We start from the raw sequence: 19626 nt of genomic DNA, 5'->3' as shown, positions 1-19626 counted from the left end.
TGGTCCGTTTTGTTTGTTAGAGACAAGAGTGCAGCGGGGCCATCTCGGCTCACTGCAACGGCCAGCTCCTGGGCCCAAGCGATCCTCCCACCTCAGCCTCTCCAGTAACTGGGATAACAGGTACGCACCACCAGGCCCGACTAATCTTTTTTGGAATTTTTTGTAGAGATGGGGTTTTGCTATGATGCCCTGGCTAGTCTTCAACTCCTGGACTCAAGTGATCTGCCCACCTCGGCCCCCTAAAGTGCTGGGATTACAGGCCTGAGCTGTGTCATTTCATGCCGCGTGACACAGCCCAGTAAAAAGGAAGAAACCCCGCGGGTCCAGCGTCTACTCACACAGGTGGACTGATGGCTGATAAATCCCAGCAGGAGCCAAAAGAGGAGCCGAAAGAGCAGCCACAGCACCCGTCCACTCACACAGGTGGACTGATGGCTGATAAATGCCAGCAGGAGCCAAAAGAGGAGCCAAAAGAGCAGCCACCGCACCCGCATGTCCTGGTCCTTTCAGGCGCCCTGAGGCGGCCAGGACAGAGGTGGAGGGGGCTTAGGGCAGGGGGGAGGGAAGGGGACGGGGACCGGGCCGGATCTGAGTTGGGGAGGGGGAGGGGAGGGGGAGGGGAAGGGGAGGGGAAGGGGAAGGGGAGGGGAAGGGGGGAAGTAAGGGAAGGGAAAGGAGGAGAAGGGGGCTGTTGGGCACCTGGAGGAGGTGGAGGAGGAGGAGGAGAAGAAGAAAGGGTCTGGGAAAGGATCTGGTTCAAATTAAGTACTCAAGCGCTGGTGGAAGGCTTAGCTGCAGGTCACGGAGAAGATCAGGGAACCAACAGGACATGCGGGGCAAGGGAGCGTGAGGCTTAGGAGCAATTAGAGGGAGACTAAGGTTCTGCTTTCCACCAAACCTTCTTCGGTCTGGGCCCTCCCTTAGCAACCCTGGGGCTTCATACTCCCTCTCCACCAATCCCTGATGACCCCGGTGGTGCCTCACAATGGACATTCCAAGTAGCGCCCGCATCATTCCAATGACCCCTCCCCCATCTCAGTCCCCCACGCTCCTCCCGAGGCCAGGTCCTCTCTGGAACCTTCACAAACCTGATTTCTGGTCCTCCCCAACCAGCTCCCTGTCCCTGCTTCTGGGCGCTCCTTCCTTCCTGAGCTCCCAGGGTTCCTCAAGGTCACTTTTGGCGACAAAACATAAAAAACAAATGATGGCAGGATGGCAGGAAGAACCTCATACCCAAGCAGAGTGCCAGGTTTTACAGCCTCCGCTCAGCCATTCATATCTTAAGCAACAAAACATCAGCAGGATGCGGAAGGTCCCGATAGTAAACCATCTCCATCACATCCATGTAGCCATCCGCCCATCAACCTGTATCTCAGGAACAAATGTACATACATTCATTTTAAGCATGCGTGGTACATTTACAAAAATTAACCTGACTTATTTTGTTCCAGCAAATCTCAATATGTTTGAGAGCAATCCAATCACACAGCATGTTTCTGATCATATAACTGTGCTAGAAGTCAATGATTAAAAGCTAATTCAAAATTATTATTTGCTTGGAAATTCAAAGTGCCCTTATAAGACATAAACATAAGAAAGAATCCAAAATGAAACAAGATTGCCTTTCAACTCAATGATAAGATCATAACATGGCAATAAAATGTCTCCCTCTGGCCTGGGAATTCCTCTTTGTGCCACAAGGTTGTGTGATCTCAAATCACCCCTAACCCACCTAGACATTTTAACATCCGAAACCGAGTGATGATGTCCTTATCTATCTTACTGCCTGTGTGTGTGGACTTTAAATTCTGAACCCAAATGAGGGGGAGAAAACCAAGTTGACTTTCATGATTGATCTCTCAGGGATGTCCAAGGAATCTGTGCATTTCAAGAAACAAAGTTCATCAGCTTCTCTCCTAAGGTATTTGCCCACAATACCCAGAGGGCTTGGCAGCATCGTGTGTGATGGGTGGGGAGCTCCAAGCAGGTGGGCAGGACCCAGGGGCCTGGTGACCAGGACAGACCCCCACTGTCCATCACCTTTCCTGGCCCTGTCCTCGGCTAAACTTCCCACAGGCCTTCTGCCCGATCACACAGAGTGTGCCCAAACTCACTCAGGCCTCTGGCAGCTGAAAACCACTGCTTTAAATCCCTTTACCATTTACTATGACATAAGGTTATTGTTAACAGGAAATATTCGATTGATGCTACAAATGGAAAGCCAATGCCTTTACCATAAATAGAAAAACAACCCTAAGAAACAAGCAAAACAAAAACAAAACAGGGGCTGGGTGTGGTGGCTCACGCCTGTAATCCCAGCACTTTGGGAGGCCGAGGTGGGCGGATCACAAGGTCAGGAGTTCCAGACCAGCCTGGCCAATATGGTGAAACCCTGTCTCTAATAAAATACAAAAATTAGCCGGGTGTGGTGGTAGGCGCCTGTAGTCCCACCTACTTGGGAGGCTGAGGCAGGAGAATAGTTTGAACCCGGGAGGCAGAGTCTGCCATGAGCCGAGATTGCACCACTGCACTCCAGCCTAGGCGACAGAGCGAGACTCTGTCTCAAAAACAGCAACAACTACAAACAAACAAAAAACAGGGTTAACAAAACGATGGAATTCAATTCTATTTATATGCTGCAGCCATGTTCCAGCCCTAGATTTCGCTGGGCATGGTGGCTCACGCCTGTAATCCCAGCACTTTGGGAGGCTGAGGCAGGCAGATCACGAGGTTAGGAGTTCAAGACCAGCCTGACCAACATGGTGAAACCCTGTCTCTACTAAAAATACAAAAATTAGCTGAGCATGGTGGCGCACGCCTGTAGTCCCAGCTACTCGGGAGGCTGAGGCAGGAGAACTGCTTGAACCCAGGAGGCAGAGGTTGCAGTGAGCCAAGATCCCACCACTGCACTCCAGCCTGGTGACAGAGTGAGACTCCGTCTCAAAAAAAAAAAAAAAAAAAAAAAAATGACATGAATATACTTCACACAACTGAACTGCACACTTCAACACGGTTAGATGGTAATTATCATCTTGTAAGTATTTTACCACAGGTTAACATGTTTCACAACCTGAAAAGGAAGTAATTACCTTCAGCTCTCTGAGTTCTAGAATTTGTAACATTTCACCCCCTGCTCCTTCCTGATCCGCACTGGAGCATCTTTCTTCTGTCCCTGCTCTACTCAGAGTTCACTTTCCCTTCCCTCACATCAGCTTCGTTGAGGCTGGTTTGAACTTAACGCAAAACATTCTCACTAATGACTGAATTCCCACCAAGATTTCCATATTATCACAGTATGCTTTTAATCTTCGAAGATATTAAATATTTGTTCTCATCATAGCTAAAATGCAATGCAAATCCCATCTCAGATGTGGGTCAGATACCTATGAATCTCCTGAGGTAGTCATTGAAATGACTTTTTTCTTGAGACGGAGTGTCACTCAACCATGCTGAAGTGCAGTGGCGCTACCGTGGCTCACGGCAACCTCCACCTCCCAGATTCAAGCGATTCTTGTGCCTCGGCCTCCCAAGTAGCTGGGATTACAGGTGCCTGCTACCATGCCTGGCTAATTTTTGTCTTTTTAGTAGGGATGGGATTTCACTATGTTGGCCCATCTGGTCTTGAACTCCTGACCTCAAGTGATCCACCTGCCTCAGCCTCCCAAAGTGCTGGGATTACAGGCATGAGCCACCACACCTGGCCTGAAATAATATCTTTCAAATTCTTTGTAGAATTTGTTTTTTCCTGATTTCTGCACATAGGATCAAAAAAAAATCATGTACTAGGATTTCGAGAGAAGCAATGGGTAATCTAAAAAGATGAAAAGAGCAACCACGTCTATCCCACAGCTACTGCTAGATTTCATAGGAAAGGCAGCTGGCCCAGTTTGGAGCTAGGAGAAATGTCAAACACACGAAGAAATGAGAAGCAAAGAAATGCCATCACGCATGAATGCTTCATGGCACCCATGATGTCCCTGCTTAGGAGGTAATGGTACAGATGACTAGATGACAAGGACAAAGATGAGAGGTGCAAAGTTGTCCAAGTCCAACAGCTCAACTGAACTTTCCTAAATGGAATTGTTAAAAAGTGGTAAATTTAAAAACTTCCCCTGGCTCACGTGGTGGCTCACGCTTGTAATCCCAGCACTTTGGGAGGCTGAGGCGGGTGGATCATTTGAGGTCGGGTTTTGAGACTAGCCTGGCCAACATGGTAAAACCCCGACTCTACTAAAAATACAAAAATTAGCTGGGCATGGTGGTGGGCACCTGTAATCCCAGCTACTTGAGAGGCTGAGGCAGGGGAATCACTTGAAGCCAGGAGGTGGAGGTTGCAGTGAGCCGAGCTCACACCATTATACTCCAGCCTGGGCAACAGAGGGAGACACGTCTTGGGGGTGAGAAAAGAAAAAAAAAAAAAAAAAAAAAAAGCTTCCTCCAATTTATACCGAAAATTCTCTGTTCAGGACTAAGTGGCACAGAGAATGTTAAATGTGCCTAGATATCTTCATAACTCATATATTTTCTGTTTTCTACATATCTTGAAAGGCAGTGCCAAATGACGTGTAATTATCTAGGCGGTAAAACTGAAACATACTTCCTCTTCCCTTGAATATAAAAAAGCATTGTGGTATTAGTACTTTTATCTTGGATCATTGTTCAGAAGGAGGTTCAGCCCCCAGACGACCACATTTTTACTGTCATGAATGGCAAGACAAAATGTAGAGCTCAACTTCCCCAAAGGAAAAAAGGCTCAAAAGACAAATTATGGCACAACTTAGCAGCCAAATTCTTACCAAGTACAGACTTTTGACATACTGATCTCTCTCCAGTTGCAAGTGGGAACATGCACTTTGAATGATGTCATTCAAAATTACCCTGCCCAGACACACTTTTCATTGATTCTCTTGGAGGGCAGTTCTAAGAGATTCTCTGGGGCTTTCTCTGCATCATGAGACGCAGTGCAGTTCTGCCCTTCACCTTCCGGCAGTTTGTCACCTCGTCCCTATGACCTCAGAGGAACTTTGTCTCAGGCCAACTGTTTGTTCCTTGGGCTCTTTCATTTCCCCTAAAAATCATTTGCTGCCCCTCTAAATGGCCTACATCTCCATCTATCTCCCTCTCCCCTCAGAAGAGGGTGCTCTTTAAGCATCAACCATCCAGCCCTTCTAGCAGTCTCATTTTTCAGCTGGTTCCCATGTTTATGCCTCTTCTATGTTTTTCTTTTCCTGTTAAGCTGTCTGTTGTCAGCTCATTTCTGCAGTGAATCTTCAGAGAGGAGATTGGAAGCTTTCCTTCCACCCATACGATAGAACTATAAAGCAGAAGAGTTTAGAAAGACTTTCCTATTTAAGTGACGAAACCTCATACTCCATTTGTGACAAATAGCACAAAGGTTAAAAAAACTTATTTTTGACCAAAAGCTCTGTTGACATTCTATTAAACACCGACCTATTTAATTTTCATAATGTAAATGGCAGATATTTTCATATTTCTTATGCTAATAAATCATTTCCCTGATTTTTGGGGTAAAACCACATATTCATAATGAAGTCCAGAAACGTGAATTGTTTCATATAACTTATTCTTATTTGTGATTACAAGTATACCTCTACAGAAAGTTAGTATACTCACAGAAAGGTAACTTGTGCGGAGGGAGATGGCAAATTTATAACTTCTCAGAAACACAGTAATGATAAGTAACCAAAGACTTCCACCAAAGTCAGTCCCACGATGACGAAGGTCAGCCAGAGTATTGATAACCTGGAATAATAATAGTTGAAATAATGAAAAGGTCAATGACACTGACAATATTTCACTCAGAAAGAATCATCCTTAGAAACCGTCAACCTCCTCCAAAAGGTAACCACATCCCTCAGATATCACCGTGGGATTCCACTGCTACAAAAAAGAACAGAAGTTAGAGAAGTCTCATGTTTTTCAGATGGCTGGTAGTGTTTTTAGGCATTGCAAATGTGGGGTGTTGTCTTTCTTGGTATAAAGCAGGGATATCCAATCTTTTGACTTCCCTGCCTATATTAAAAGAAGCAAAGTTGTCTTGAGCCACACATAACATACACTGACACTAACAACAGCTGATGATCTTAAAAAAACCTCTTTTTTTTTTTTTTGAGACAGAGTTCCGCTCCACTCAGTCGCCCAGGCTGGAGTGCAGTGGTGCAATCTCAGCTCACTGCAACCTCCAGCTCCTGGGCTCAAGCCATTCTCCTCCCTCAGCCTCCCGAGCAGCTGAGATTACAGGTCTCTGCCACCACGCCTGACTAATTTTTGTATTTTTAGTAGAGATGAGGTTTCACCATGTTGGCCAGTCTGGCCTTCAACTCCCGACAGGCGATCTGCCTGCCTCGGCCTCCCAAAGTGCTGGGATTACAGGTGTGAACCACCGTGCCCGGCCATTGTTTTTGTTTTTGTTTTTGTTTGTTGTTTCTTTTTGAGATGGGGTCTCACTCTGTCACCCAGGCTGGAGTGCAGTGGTGTGCTCTCGGCTCACTGCAACCTCTGCCTCTCAGGTTCAAGTGATTCTCCTGCCTCAGCCTCCTGAGTAGCTGGGAGTACAGGTGCCTGACAGTGCACTCAGCAAATTTTTTTATTTTTTGTGGAGATGGGGTTTTGCCATGTTGGCCAGGGTGGTCTCGAACTCCTGACCTCAGGTAATCTGCCCGCCTCAGCCTCCCAAAGTGCTGGGATTACAGGCATGAGCCACTGTACCTGGCCAAAATCTCCTAATGTTTTAAGAAAGTTTACAAATTTGTGCTGAACTGCATTCAAAACTGTCCTGGGCCACATGCAGCCCGTCACTCATGGCTAAGACAAGCTAAGTATAAAGTAATTATCTTATCTTTCCTTTTCTTTTTGTTTTGAGACAAAGTCTTGCTCTGTCACCCAGGCTAGATTGCAGTGGCATGATCTCAGCTCACTGCAACCTCCGCCTCCCGGGTTCAAGCGATTCTCCTGCCTCAGCTACTGAGTAACTGGGATTACAGGCGCCTGCCACCACACTCGGCTAATTTTTGTATTTTTAGTAGAAACAGGGTTTCACCATCTTGGCCAGGCTGGTCTCCAACTCCTGACCTCATGATCCACCTGCCTCGGCCTCCCAAAGTGCTGGGAATACAAGTGTGAGCCACTGCACCTGGCCAGTAGTTATCTTTTCTTTACTTATTTACTTGTTTTTTAAATTGATGTATAACGTTGGATGCATTTATTATATATCACATGGTAAAAGAATCCCTCTAAATAATACTTCTCTCTTGGATTATATGAATCTTTGTCATTTATAGCTCAGCATAAGTAAAAAAAAAAAAAAAAAAATACAATGAAGAGATTACTTCATTCACAAATAAGTATCGAATTTTAGTGCTTAAAAATTAACAAGGTGGGCCGGGCGTGGTGGCTCACGCCTGCAATCCCAGCACTTTGGGAAGCCGAGGTGGGTGGACCGCGAGATCAGGAGATTGAGACCATCCTAGCTAACACGGTGAAACCAATCTCTACTAAAAATACAAAAAATTAGCAGGGCATGGTGGCACCCGCCTATAGTTCCAGCTACTTGGGAGGCTGAGGCAGAAGAATCACTTGAACCCGGGAGGCAGAGGTTGCAGTGAGCCGAGATCGCACCACTGCACTTCAGCCTGGGTGACAGAGCGAGACTCTGTCTCAAAAAAAAAAAAAAAAAAAAAAAATTACCAAGGTGGAGATGATGAAAATGGCATGAATAGTGTGGGATTTCTCTAAGATTGTTGACATTAATTCCATTAGACTCTTATGTGAGTGAAGACGATAACATTTCTACATCGATTCCTCAGGATTTAACTATATATTCTTGAAAACATCTCAATTTTAAATGTTTCTTTCAAGATGGTGAATTAAACAGAGATAGCCCTTCAACAGGTTGAACTCAGCATATGCTGAGTCTGAAATGGAAATGATGGACTTAGAGAACCATACAACAATGGTCATGATTTCAGAAACATGGTGTTGAGCAGAATAAAGCAGACACAAAAGAGTACCTATGGCATGGCATGCATCTGTATACACGAAATTCCAGAATAAGCAAGCTAACCTAGGATAAGAGAGAGACTGGCTGGGAAGAGTGAGAGTTCACTTTCTGGGGTGACATAATAGTGTAGATCTTGGCTGGGCACGGTGGTTCATGCCTGTAATCCCAATGCTTTGGGAGGCCGAGGCGGGCGGATCACCTGAGGTCGGGAGTTCAAAACCGGCCTGACCAACATGGAGAAACCCTATCTCTACTAAAAATACAAAATTAGCTGGGAGTGGTGGCACATGTCTGTAATCCCAGCCACTCGGGAGGCTGAGGCAGGAGAATCGCTCGAATCTGGGAAGCAGAGGTTGCGGTGAGCTGATATTGCCCCATTGCACTCCAGCCTCGGCAACAAGGGAGAAACTGTCTCAAAAAAATAAATAAATAAATAAAATAATGTAGATCTTGAAAGGGGGTTGGTTTATGCTGGTGTATGTACTTTCCAAAGTTAGTAAACTTACACTTAAGGTTATATAGTTTGGCCAGGCGCGGTGGCTCACGCCTGTAATCCCAGCACTGGGAGGCCGAGGCAGGCGGATCACGAGGTCAAGAGATGGAGACTATCCTGGCGAACATGGTGAAACCCCGTCTCTACTAAAAATACAGAAATTAGCCAGGCGTTGTAATCAGAGCTACTCAGGAGGCTGAGGCGGGACAATTGCTTGAACCCCGGAAGCGGAGGTTGCAGCGAGCCGAGATCTTGCCACTGCACTCCAGCTCTGTCTAAAAAAAAAAAAAGTCATCAAACCAGATGACACAAATCAAATGACATTTCACTTCGTTTTGGTCCGTTTTGTTTGTTAGAGACAAGAGTGCAGCGGGGCCATCTCGGCTCACTGCAACGGCCAGCTCCTGGGCCCAAGCGATCCTCCCACCTCAGCCTCTCCAGTAACTGGGATAACAGGTACGCACCACCAGGCCCAACTAATCTTTTTTGGAATTTTTTGTAGAGATGGGGTTTTGCTATGATGCCCTGGCTAGTCTTCAACTCCTGGACTCAAGTGATCTGCCCACCTCGGCCCCCTAAAGTGCTGGGATTACAGGCCTGAGCTGTGTCATTTCATGCCGCGTGACACAGCCCAGTAAAAAGGAAGAAACCCCGCGGGTCCAGCGTCTACTCACACAGGTGGACTGATGGCTGATAAATCCCAGCAGGAGCCAAAAGAGGAGCCGAAAGAGCAGCCACAGCACCCGTCCACTCACACAGGTGGACTGATGGCTGATAAATGCCAGCAGGAGCCAAAAGAGGAGCCAAAAGAGCAGCCACCGCACCCGCATGTCCTGGTCCTTTCAGGCGCCCTGAGGCGGCCAGGACAGAGGTGGAGGTGGCTTAGGGCAGGGGGGAGGGAAGGGCACGGGGACCGGGGCCAGATCTGAGTTCGGGAGGGGAAGGGGAGGGGAAGGGGAAGGGGAGGGGAAGGGGGGAAGTAAGGGAAGGGAAAGGAGGAGAAGGGGGCTGTTGGGCACCTGGAGGAGGTGGAGGAGGAGGAGGAGAAGAAGAAAGGGTCTGGGAAAGGATCCGGTTCAAATTAGGTACTCAAGCGCTGGTGGAAGGCTTAGCTACAGGTCACGGAGAAGATCACGGAAGCAACAGGACACGCGGGGCAAGGGAGCGTGAGGCTTAGGAGCAATTAGAGGGAGACTAAGGTTCTGCTTTCCACCAAACCTTCTTCTGTCTGGGCCCTCCCTTAGCAACCCTGGGGCTTCATACTCCCTCTCCACCAATCCCTGATGACCCCGGTGGTGCCTCACAATGGACATTCCAAGTAGCGCCCGCATCATTCCAATGACCCCTCCCCCATCTCAGTCCCCCACGCTCCTCCCAAGGCCAGGTCCTCTCTGGAACCTTCACAAACCTGATTTCTGGTCCTCCCCAACCAGCTCCCTGTCCCTGCTTCTGGGCGCTCCTTCCTTCCTGAGCTCCCAGGGTTCCTCAAGGTCACTTTTGGCGACAAAACATAAAAAACAAATGATGGCAGGAAGAACCTCATACCCAAGCAGAGTGCCAGGGTTTACAGCCTCCGCTCAGCCATTCATATCTTAAGCAACAAAACATCAGCAGGATGCGGAAGGTCCCGATAGTAAACCATCTCCATCACATCCATGTAGCCATCCGCCCATCAACCTGTATCTCAGGAACAAATGTACATACATTCATTTTAAGCAGGCATGGTACATTTACAAAAACTAACATGACTTATTTTGTTCCAGCAAATCTCAATATGTTTGAGAGCAATCCAATCACACAGCATGTTTCTGATCATATAACTGTGCTAGAAGTCAATGATTAAAAGCTAATTCAAAATTACTATTTGCTTGGAAACTCAAAGTGCCCTTATAAGACATAAACATAAGAAAGAATCCAAAATGAAACAAGATTGCCTTTCAACTCAATGATAAGATCATAACATGGCAATAAAATGTCTCCCTCTGGCCTGGGAATTCCTCTTTGTGCCACAAGGTTGTGTGATCTCAAATCACCCCTAACCCACCTAGACATTTTAACATCCGAAACCGAGTGATGATGTCCTTATCTATATCATCTTACTGCCTGTGTGTGTGGACTTTAAATTCTGAACCCAAATGAGGGGGAGAAAACCAAGTTGACTTTCATGATTGATCTCTCAGGGATGTCCAAGGAATCTGTGCATTTCAAGAAACAAAGTTCATCAGCTTCTCTCCTAAGGTATTTGCCCACAATACCCAGAGGGCTTGGCAGCATCGTGTGTGATGGGTGGGGAGCTCCAAGCAGGTGGGCAGGACCCAGGGGCCTGGTGACCAGGACAGACCCCCACTGTCCATCACCTTTCCTGGCCCTGTCCTCGGCTAAACTTCCCACAGGCCTTCTGCCCGATCACACAGAGTGTGCCCAAACTCACTCAGGCCTCTGGCAGCTGAAAACCACTGCTTTAAATCCCTTTACCATTTACTATGACATAAGGTTATTGTTAACAGGAAATATTCGATTGATGCTACAAATGGAAAGCCAATGCCTTTACCATAAATAGAAAAACAACCCTAAGAAACAAGCAAAACAAAAACAAAACAGGGGCTGGGTGTGGTGGCTCACGCCTGTAATCCCAGCACTTTGGGAGGCCGAGGTGGGCGGATCACAAGGTCAGGAGTTCCAGACCAGCCTGGCCAATATGGTGAAACCCTGTCTCTAATAAAATACAAAAATTAGCCGGGTGTGGTGGTAGGCGCCTGTAGTCCCACCTACTTGGGAGGCTGAGGCAGGAGAATAGTTTGAACCCGGGAGGCAGAGTCTGCCGTGAGCCGAGATTGCACCACTGCACTCCAGCCTAGGCGACAGAGCGAGACTCTGTCTCAAAAACAGCAACAACTACAAACAAACAAAAAACAGGGTTAACAAAACGATGGAATTCAATTCTATTTATATGCTGCAGCCATGTTCCAGCCCTAGATTTCGCTGGGCATGGTGGCTCACGCCTGTAATCCCAGCACTTTGGGAGGCTGAGGCAGGCAGATCACGAGGTTAGGAGTTCAAGACCAGCCTGACCAACATGGTGAAACCCTGTCTCTACTAAAAATACAAAAATTAGCTGAGCATGGTGGCGCACGCCTGTAGTCCCAGCTACTCGGGAGGCTGAGGCAGGAGAACTGCTTGAACCCAGGAGGCAGAGGTTGCAGTGAGCCAAGATCCCACCACTGCACTCCAGCCTGGTGACAGAGTGAGACTCCGTCTCAAAAAAAAAAAAAAAAAAAAAATGACATGAATATACTTCACACAACTGAACTGCACACTTCAACACGGTTAGATGGTAATTATCATCTTGTAAGTATTTTACCACAGGTTAACATGTTTCACAACCTGAAAAGGAAGTAATTACCTTCAGCTCTCTGAGTTCTAGAATTTGTAACATTTCACCCCCTGCTCCTTCCTGATCCGCACTGGAGCATCTTTCTTCTGTCCCTGCTCTACTCAGAGTTCACTTTCCCTTCCCTCACATCAGCTTCGTTGAGGCTGGTTTGAACTTAACGCAAAACATTCTCACTAATGACTGAATTCCCACCAAGATTTCCATATTATCACAGTATGCTTTTAATCTTCGAAGATATTAAATATTTGTTCTCATCATAGCTAAAATGCAATGCAAATCCCATCTCAGATGTGGGTCAGATACCTATGAATCTCCTGAGGTAGTCATTGAAATGACTTTTTTCTTGAGACGGAGTGTCACTCAACCATGCTGAAGTGCAGTGGCGCTACCGTGGCTCACGGCAACCTCCACCTCCCAGATTCAAGCGATTCTTGTGCCTCGGCCTCCCAAGTAGCTGGGATTACAGGTGCCTGCTACCATGCCTGGCTAATTTTTGTCTTTTTAGTAGGGATGGGATTTCACTATGTTGGCCCATCTGGTCTTGAACTCCTGACCTCAAGTGATCCACCTGCCTCAGCCTCCCAAAGTGCTGGGATTACAGGCATGAGCCACCACACCTGGCCTGAAATAATATCTTTCAAATTCTTTGTAGAATTTGTTTTTTCCTGATTTCTGCACATAGGATCAAAAAAAAATCATGTACTAGGATTTCGAGAGAAGCAATGGGTAATCTAAAAAGATGAAAAGAGCAACCACGTCTATCCCACAGCTACTGCTAGATTTCATAGGAAAGGCAGCTGGCCCAGTTTGGAGCTAGGAGAAATGTCAAACACACGAAGAAATGAGAAGCAAAGAAATGCCATCACGCATGAATGCTTCATGGCACCCATGATGTCCCTGCTTAGGAGGTAATGGTACAGATGACTAGATGACAAGGACAAAGATGAGAGGTGCAAAGTTGTCCAAGTCCAACAGCTCAACTGAACTTTCCTAAATGGAATTGTTAAAAAGTGGTAAATTTAAAAACTTCCCCTGGCTCACGTGGTGGCTCACGCTTGTAATCCCAGCACTTTGGGAGGCTGAGGCGGGTGGATCATTTGAGGTCGGGTTTTGAGACTAGCCTGGCCAACATGGTAAAACCCCGACTCTACTAAAAATACAAAAATTAGCTGGGCATGGTGGTGGGCACCTGTAATCCCAGCTACTTGAGAGGCTGAGGCAGGGGAATCACTTGAAGCCAGGAGGTGGAGGTTGCAGTGAGCCGAGCTCACACCATTATACTCCAGCCTGGGCAACAGAGGGAGACACGTCTTGGGGGTGAGAAAAGAAAAAAAAAAAAAAAAAAAAAGCTTCCTCCAATTTATACCGAAAATTCTCTGTTCAGGACTAAGTGGCACAGAGAATGTTAAATGTGCCTAGATATCTTCATAACTCATATATTTTCTGTTTTCTACATATCTTGAAAGGCAGTGCCAAATGACGTGTAATTATCTAGGCGGTAAAACTGAAACATACTTCCTCTTCCCTTGAATATAAAAAAGCATTGTGGTATTAGTACTTTTATCTTGGATCATTGTTCAGAAGGAGGTTCAGCCCCCAGACGACCACATTTTTACTGTCATGAATGGCAAGACAAAATGTAGAGCTCAACTTCCCCAAAGGAAAAAAGGCTCAAAAGACAAATTATGGCACAACTTAGCAGCCAAATTCTTACCAAGTACAGACTTTTGACATACTGATCTCTCTCCAGTTGCAAGTGGGAACATGCACTTTGAATGATGTCATTCAAAATTACCCTGCCCAGACACACTTTTCATTGATTCTCTTGGAGGGCAGTTCTAAGAGATTCTCTGGGGCTTTCTCTGCATCATGAGACGCAGTGCAGTTCTGCCCTTCACCTTCCGGCAGTTTGTCACCTCGTCCCTATGACCTCAGAGGAACTTTGTCTCAGGCCAACTGTTTGTTCCTTGGGCTCTTTCATTTCCCCTAAAAATCATTTGCTGCCCCTCTAAATGGCCTACATCTCCATCTATCTCCCTCTCCCCTCAGAAGAGGGTGCTCTTTAAGCATCAACCATCCAGCCCTTCTAGCAGTCTCATTTTTCAGCTGGTTCCCATGTTTATGCCTGTTCTATGTTTTTCTTTTCCTGTTAAGCTGTCTGTTGTCAGCTCATTTCTGCAGTGAATCTTCAGAGAGGAGATTGGAAGCTTTCCTTCCACCCATACGATAGAACTATAAAGCAGAAGAGTTTAGAAAGACTTTCCTATTTAAGTGACGAAACCTCATACTCCATTTGTGACAAATAGCACAAAGGTTAAAAAAACTTATTTTTGACCAAAAGCTCTGTTGACATTCTATTAAACACCGACCTATTTAATTTTCATAATGTAAATGGCAGATATTTTCATATTTCTTATGCTAATAAATCATTTCCCTGATTTTTGGGGTAAAACCACATATTCATAATGAAGTCCAGAAACGTGAATTGTTTCATATAACTTATTCTTATTTGTGATTACAAGTATACCTCTACAGAAAGTTAGTATACTCACAGAAAGGTAACTTGTGCGGAGGGAGATGGCAAATTTATAACTTCTCAGAAACACAGTAATGATAAGTAACCAAAGACTTCCACCAAAGTCAGTCCCACGATGACGAAGGTCAGCCAGAGTATTGATAACCTGGAATAATAATAGTTGAAATAATGAAAAGGTCAATGACACTGACAATATTTCACTCAGAAAGAATCATCCTTAGAAACCGTCAACCTCCTCCAAAAGGTAACCACATCCCTCAGATATCACCGTGGGATTCCACTGCTACAAAAAAGAACAGAAGTTAGAGAAGTCTCATGTTTTTCAGATGGCTGGTAGTGTTTTTAGGCATTGCAAATGTGGGGTGTTGTCTTTCTTGGTATAAAGCAGGGATATCCAATCTTTTGACTTCCCTGCCTATATTAAAAGAAGCAAAGTTGTCTTGAGCCACACATAACATACACTGACACTAACAACAGCTGATGATCTTAAAAAAACCTCTTTTTTTTTTTTTTGAGACAGAGTTCCGCTCCACTCAGTCGCCCAGGCTGGAGTGCAGTGGTGCAATCTCAGCTCACTGCAACCTCCAGCTCCTGGGCTCAAGCCATTCTCCTCCCTCAGCCTCCCGAGCAGCTGAGATTACAGGTCTCTGCCACCACGCCTGACTAATTTTTGTATTTTTAGTAGAGATGAGGTTTCACCATGTTGGCCAGTCTGGCCTTCAACTCCCGACAGGCGATCTGCCTGCCTCGGCCTCCCAAAGTGCTGGGATTACAGGTGTGAACCACCGTGCCCGGCCATTGTTTTTGTTTTTGTTTTTGTTTGTTGTTTCTTTTTGAGATGGGGTCTCACTCTGTCACCCAGGCTGGAGTGCAGTGGTGTGCTCTCGGCTCACTGCAACCTCTGCCTCTCAGGTTCAAGTGATTCTCCTGCCTCAGCCTCCTGAGTAGCTGGGAGTACAGGTGCCTGACAGTGCACTCAGCAAATTTTTTTATTTTTTGTGGAGATGGGGTTTTGCCATGTTGGCCAGGGTGGTCTCGAACTCCTGACCTCAGGTAATCTGCCCGCCTCAGCCTCCCAAAGTGCTGGGATTACAGGCATGAGCCACTGTACCTGGCCAAAATCTCCTAATGTTTTAAGAAAGTTTACAAATTTGTGCTGAACTGCATTCAAAACTGTCCTGGGCCACATGCAGCCCGTCACTCATGGCTAAGACAAGCTAAGTATAAAGTAATTATCTTATCTTTCCTTTTCTTTTTGTTTTGAGACAAAGTCTTGCTCTGTCACCCAGGCTAGATTGCAGTGGCATGATCTCAGCTCACTGCAACCTCCGCCTCCCGGGTTCAAGCGATTCTCCTGCCTCAGCTACTGAGTAACTGGGATTACAGGCGCCTGCCACCACACTCGGCTAATTTTTGTATTTTTAGTAGAAACAGGGTTTCACCATCTTGGCCAGGCTGGTCTCCAACTCCTGACCTCATGATCCACCTGCCTCGGCCTCCCAAAGTGCTGGGAATACAAGTGTGAGCCACTGCACCTGGCCAGTAGTTATCTTTTCTTTACTTATTTACTTGTTTTTTAAATTGATGTATAACGTTGGATGCATTTATTATATATCACATGGTAAAAGAATCCCTCTAAATAATACTTCTCTCTTGGATTATATGAATCTTTGTCATTTATAGCTCAGCATAAGTAAAAAAAAAAAAAAAAAAAATACAATGAAGAGATTACTTCATTCACAAATAAGTATCGAATTTTAGTGCTTAAAAATTAACAAGGTGGGCCGGGCGTGGTGGCTCACGCCTGCAATCCCAGCACTTTGGGAAGCCGAGGTGGGTGGACCGCGAGATCAGGAGATTGAGACCATCCTAGCTAACACGGTGAAACCAATCTCTACTAAAAATACAAAAAATTAGCAGGGCATGGTGGCACCCGCCTATAGTTCCAGCTACTTGGGAGGCTGAGGCAGAAGAATCACTTGAACCCGGGAGGCAGAGGTTGCAGTGAGCCGAGATCGCACCACTGCACTTCAGCCTGGGTGACAGAGCGAGACTCTGTCTCAAAAAAAAAAAAAAAAAAAAAAAATTACCAAGGTGGAGATCATGAAAATGGCATGAATAGTGTGGGATTTCTCTAAGATTGTTGACATTAATTCCATTAGACTCTTATGTGAGTGAAGACGATAACATTTCTACATCGATTCCTCAGGATTTAACTATATATTCTTGAAAACATCTCAATTTTAAATGTTTCTTTCAAGATGGTGAATTAAACAGAGATAGCCCTTCAACAGGTTGAACTCAGCATATGCTGAGTCTGAAATGGAAATGATGGACTTAGAGAACCATACAACAATGGTCATGATTTCAGAAACATGGTGTTGAGCAGAATAAAGCAGACACAAAAGAGTACCTATGGCATGGCATGCATCTGTATACACGAAATTCCAGAATAAGCAAGCTAACCTAGGATAAGAGAGAGACTGGCTGGGAAGAGTGAGAGTTCACTTTCTGGGGTGACATAATAGTGTAGATCTTGGCTGGGCACGGTGGTTCATGCCTGTAATCCCAATGCTTTGGGAGGCCGAGGCGGGCGGATCACCTGAGGTCGGGAGTTCAAAACCGGCCTGACCAACATGGAGAAACCCTATCTCTACTAAAAATACAAAATTAGCTGGGAGTGGTGGCACATGTCTGTAATCCCAGCCACTCGGGAGGCTGAGGCAGGAGAATCGCTCGAATCTGGGAAGCAGAGGTTGCGGTGAGCTGATATTGCCCCATTGCACTCCAGCCTCGGCAACAAGGGAGAAACTGTCTCAAAAAAATAAATAAATAAATAAAATAATGTAGATCTTGAAAGGGGGTTGGTTTATGCTGGTGTATGTACTTTCCAAAGTTAGTAAACTTACACTTAAGGTTATATAGTTTGGCCAGGCGCGGTGGCTCACGCCTGTAATCCCAGCACTGGGAGGCCGAGGCAGGCGGATCACGAGGTCAAGAGATGGAGACTATCCTGGCGAACATGGTGAAACCCCGTCTCTACTAAAAATACAGAAATTAGCCAGGCGTTGTAATCAGAGCTACTCAGGAGGCTGAGGCGGGACAATTGCTTGAACCCCGGAAGCGGAGGTTGCAGCGAGCCGAGATCTTGCCACTGCACTCCAGCTCTGTCTAAAAAAAAAAAAAGTCATCAAACCAGATGACACAAATCAAATGACATTTCACTTCGTTTTGGTCCGTTTTGTTTGTTAGAGACAAGAGTGCAGCGGGGCCATCTCGGCTCACTGCAACGGCCAGCTCCTGGGCCCAAGCGATCCTCCCACCTCAGCCTCTCCAGTAACTGGGATAACAGGTACGCACCACCAGGCCCAACTAATCTTTTTTGGAATTTTTTGTAGAGATGGGGTTTTGCTATGATGCCCTGGCTAGTCTTCAACTCCTGGACTCAAGTGATCTGCCCACCTCGGCCCCCTAAAGTGCTGGGATTACAGGCCTGAGCTGTGTCATTTCATGCCGCGTGACACAGCCCAGTAAAAAGGAAGAAACCCCGCGGGTCCAGCGTCTACTCACACAGGTGGACTGATGGCTGATAAATCCCAGCAGGAGCCAAAAGAGGAGCCAAAAGAGCAGCCACAGCACCCGTCCACTCACACAGGTGGACTGATGGCTGATAAATGCCAGCAGGAGCCAAAAGAGGAGCCAAAAGAGCAGCCACCGCACCCGCATGTCCTGGTCCTTTCAGGCGCCCTGAGGCGGCCAGGACAGAGGTGGAGGTGGCTTAGGGCAGGGGGGAGGGAAGGGCACGGGGACCGGGGCCGGATCTGAGTTGGGGAGGGGAAGGGGAAGGGAAGGGGAAGGGGAGGGGAAGGGGGGAAGTAAGGGAAGGGAAAGGAGGAGAAGGGGGCTGTTGGGCACCTGGAGGAGGTGGAGGAGGAGGAGGAGAAGAAGAAAGGGTCTGGGAAAGGATCCGGTTCAAATTAGGTACTCAAGCGCTGGTGGAAGGCTTAGCTACAGGTCACGGAGAAGATCACGGAAGCAACAGGACACGCGGGGCAAGGGAGCGTGAGGCTTAGGAGCAATTAGAGGGAGACTAAGGTTCTGCTTTCCACCAAACCTTCTTCGGTCTGGGCCCTCCCTTAGCAACCCTGGGGCTTCATACTCCCTCTCCACCAATCCCTGATGACCCCGGTGGTGCCTCACAATGGACATTCCAAGTAGCGCCCGCATCATTCCAATGACCCCTCCCCCATCTCAGTCCCCCACGCTCCTCCCAAGGCCAGGTCCTCTCTGGAACCTTCACAAACCTGATTTCTGGTCCTCCCCAACCAGCTCCCTGTCCCTGCTTCTGGGCGCTCCTTCCTTCCTGAGCTCCCAGGGTTCCTCAAGGTCACTTTTGGCGACAAAACATAAAAAACAAATGATGGCAGGAAGAACCTCATACCCAAGCAGAGTGCCAGGGTTTACAGCCTCCGCTCAGCCATTCATATCTTAAGCAACAAAACATCAGCAGGATGCGGAAGGTCCCGATAGTAAACCATCTCCATCACATCCATGTAGCCATCCGCCCATCAACCTGTATCTCAGGAACAAATGTACATACATTCATTTTAAGCAGGCATGGTACATTTACAAAAACTAACATGACTTATTTTGTTCCAGCAAATCTCAATATGTTTGAGAGCAATCCAATCACACAGCATGTTTCTGATCATATAACTGTGCTAGAAGTCAATGATTAAAAGCTAATTCAAAATTACTATTTGCTTGGAAACTCAAAGTGCCCTTATAAGACATAAACATAAGAAAGAATCCAAAATGAAACAAGATTGCCTTTCAACTCAATGATAAGATCATAACATGGCAATAAAATGTCTCCCTCTGGCCTGGGAATTCCTCTTTGTGCCACAAGGTTGTGTGATCTCAAATCACCCCTAACCCACCTAGACATTTTAACATCCGAAACCGAGTGATGATGTCCTTATCTATATCATCTTACTGCCTGTGTGTGTGGACTTTAAATTCTGAACCCAAATGAGGGGGAGAAAACCAAGTTGACTTTCATGATTGATCTCTCAGGGATGTCCAAGGAATCTGTGCATTTCAAGAAACAAAGTTCATCAGCTTCTCTCCTAAGGTATTTGCCCACAATACCCAGAGGGCTTGGCAGCATCGTGTGTGATGGG

At 46.4% G+C, this 19626-nt stretch overlaps 1 long non-coding RNA gene across 2 annotated transcripts in view; it reads right to left on the bottom strand.

Annotated features, from left to right (window-relative positions):
* Positions 1-324: 324 nt before the first annotated feature.
* The window catches only part of LOC129394305 (uncharacterized), a 34916-nt gene continuing 15614 nt past the window's right edge, over positions 325-19626 (bottom strand). For both annotated transcript variants that reach the window (XR_010110491.1, XR_010110490.1), the window contains 5 exons: positions 17353-18833; positions 14460-14588; positions 8527-10007; positions 5635-5763; positions 325-1174 (listed from right to left, as the gene is read on the bottom strand). This is a non-coding gene — a long non-coding RNA (uncharacterized LOC129394305). The remainder of the gene's footprint in view (positions 1175-5634; positions 5764-8526; positions 10008-14459; positions 14589-17352; positions 18834-19626) is intronic.

The sequence above is a fragment of the Pan paniscus genome, chromosome 18, assembly GCF_029289425.2.
Source record: "Pan paniscus chromosome 18, NHGRI_mPanPan1-v2.0_pri, whole genome shotgun sequence".
In the NCBI taxonomy this organism is placed as follows: Eukaryota; Metazoa; Chordata; class Mammalia; order Primates; family Hominidae; genus Pan; species Pan paniscus.
Note: the sequence above shows the minus strand (reverse complement) of the source record. Positions and strands in the feature narration are given on the sequence as shown.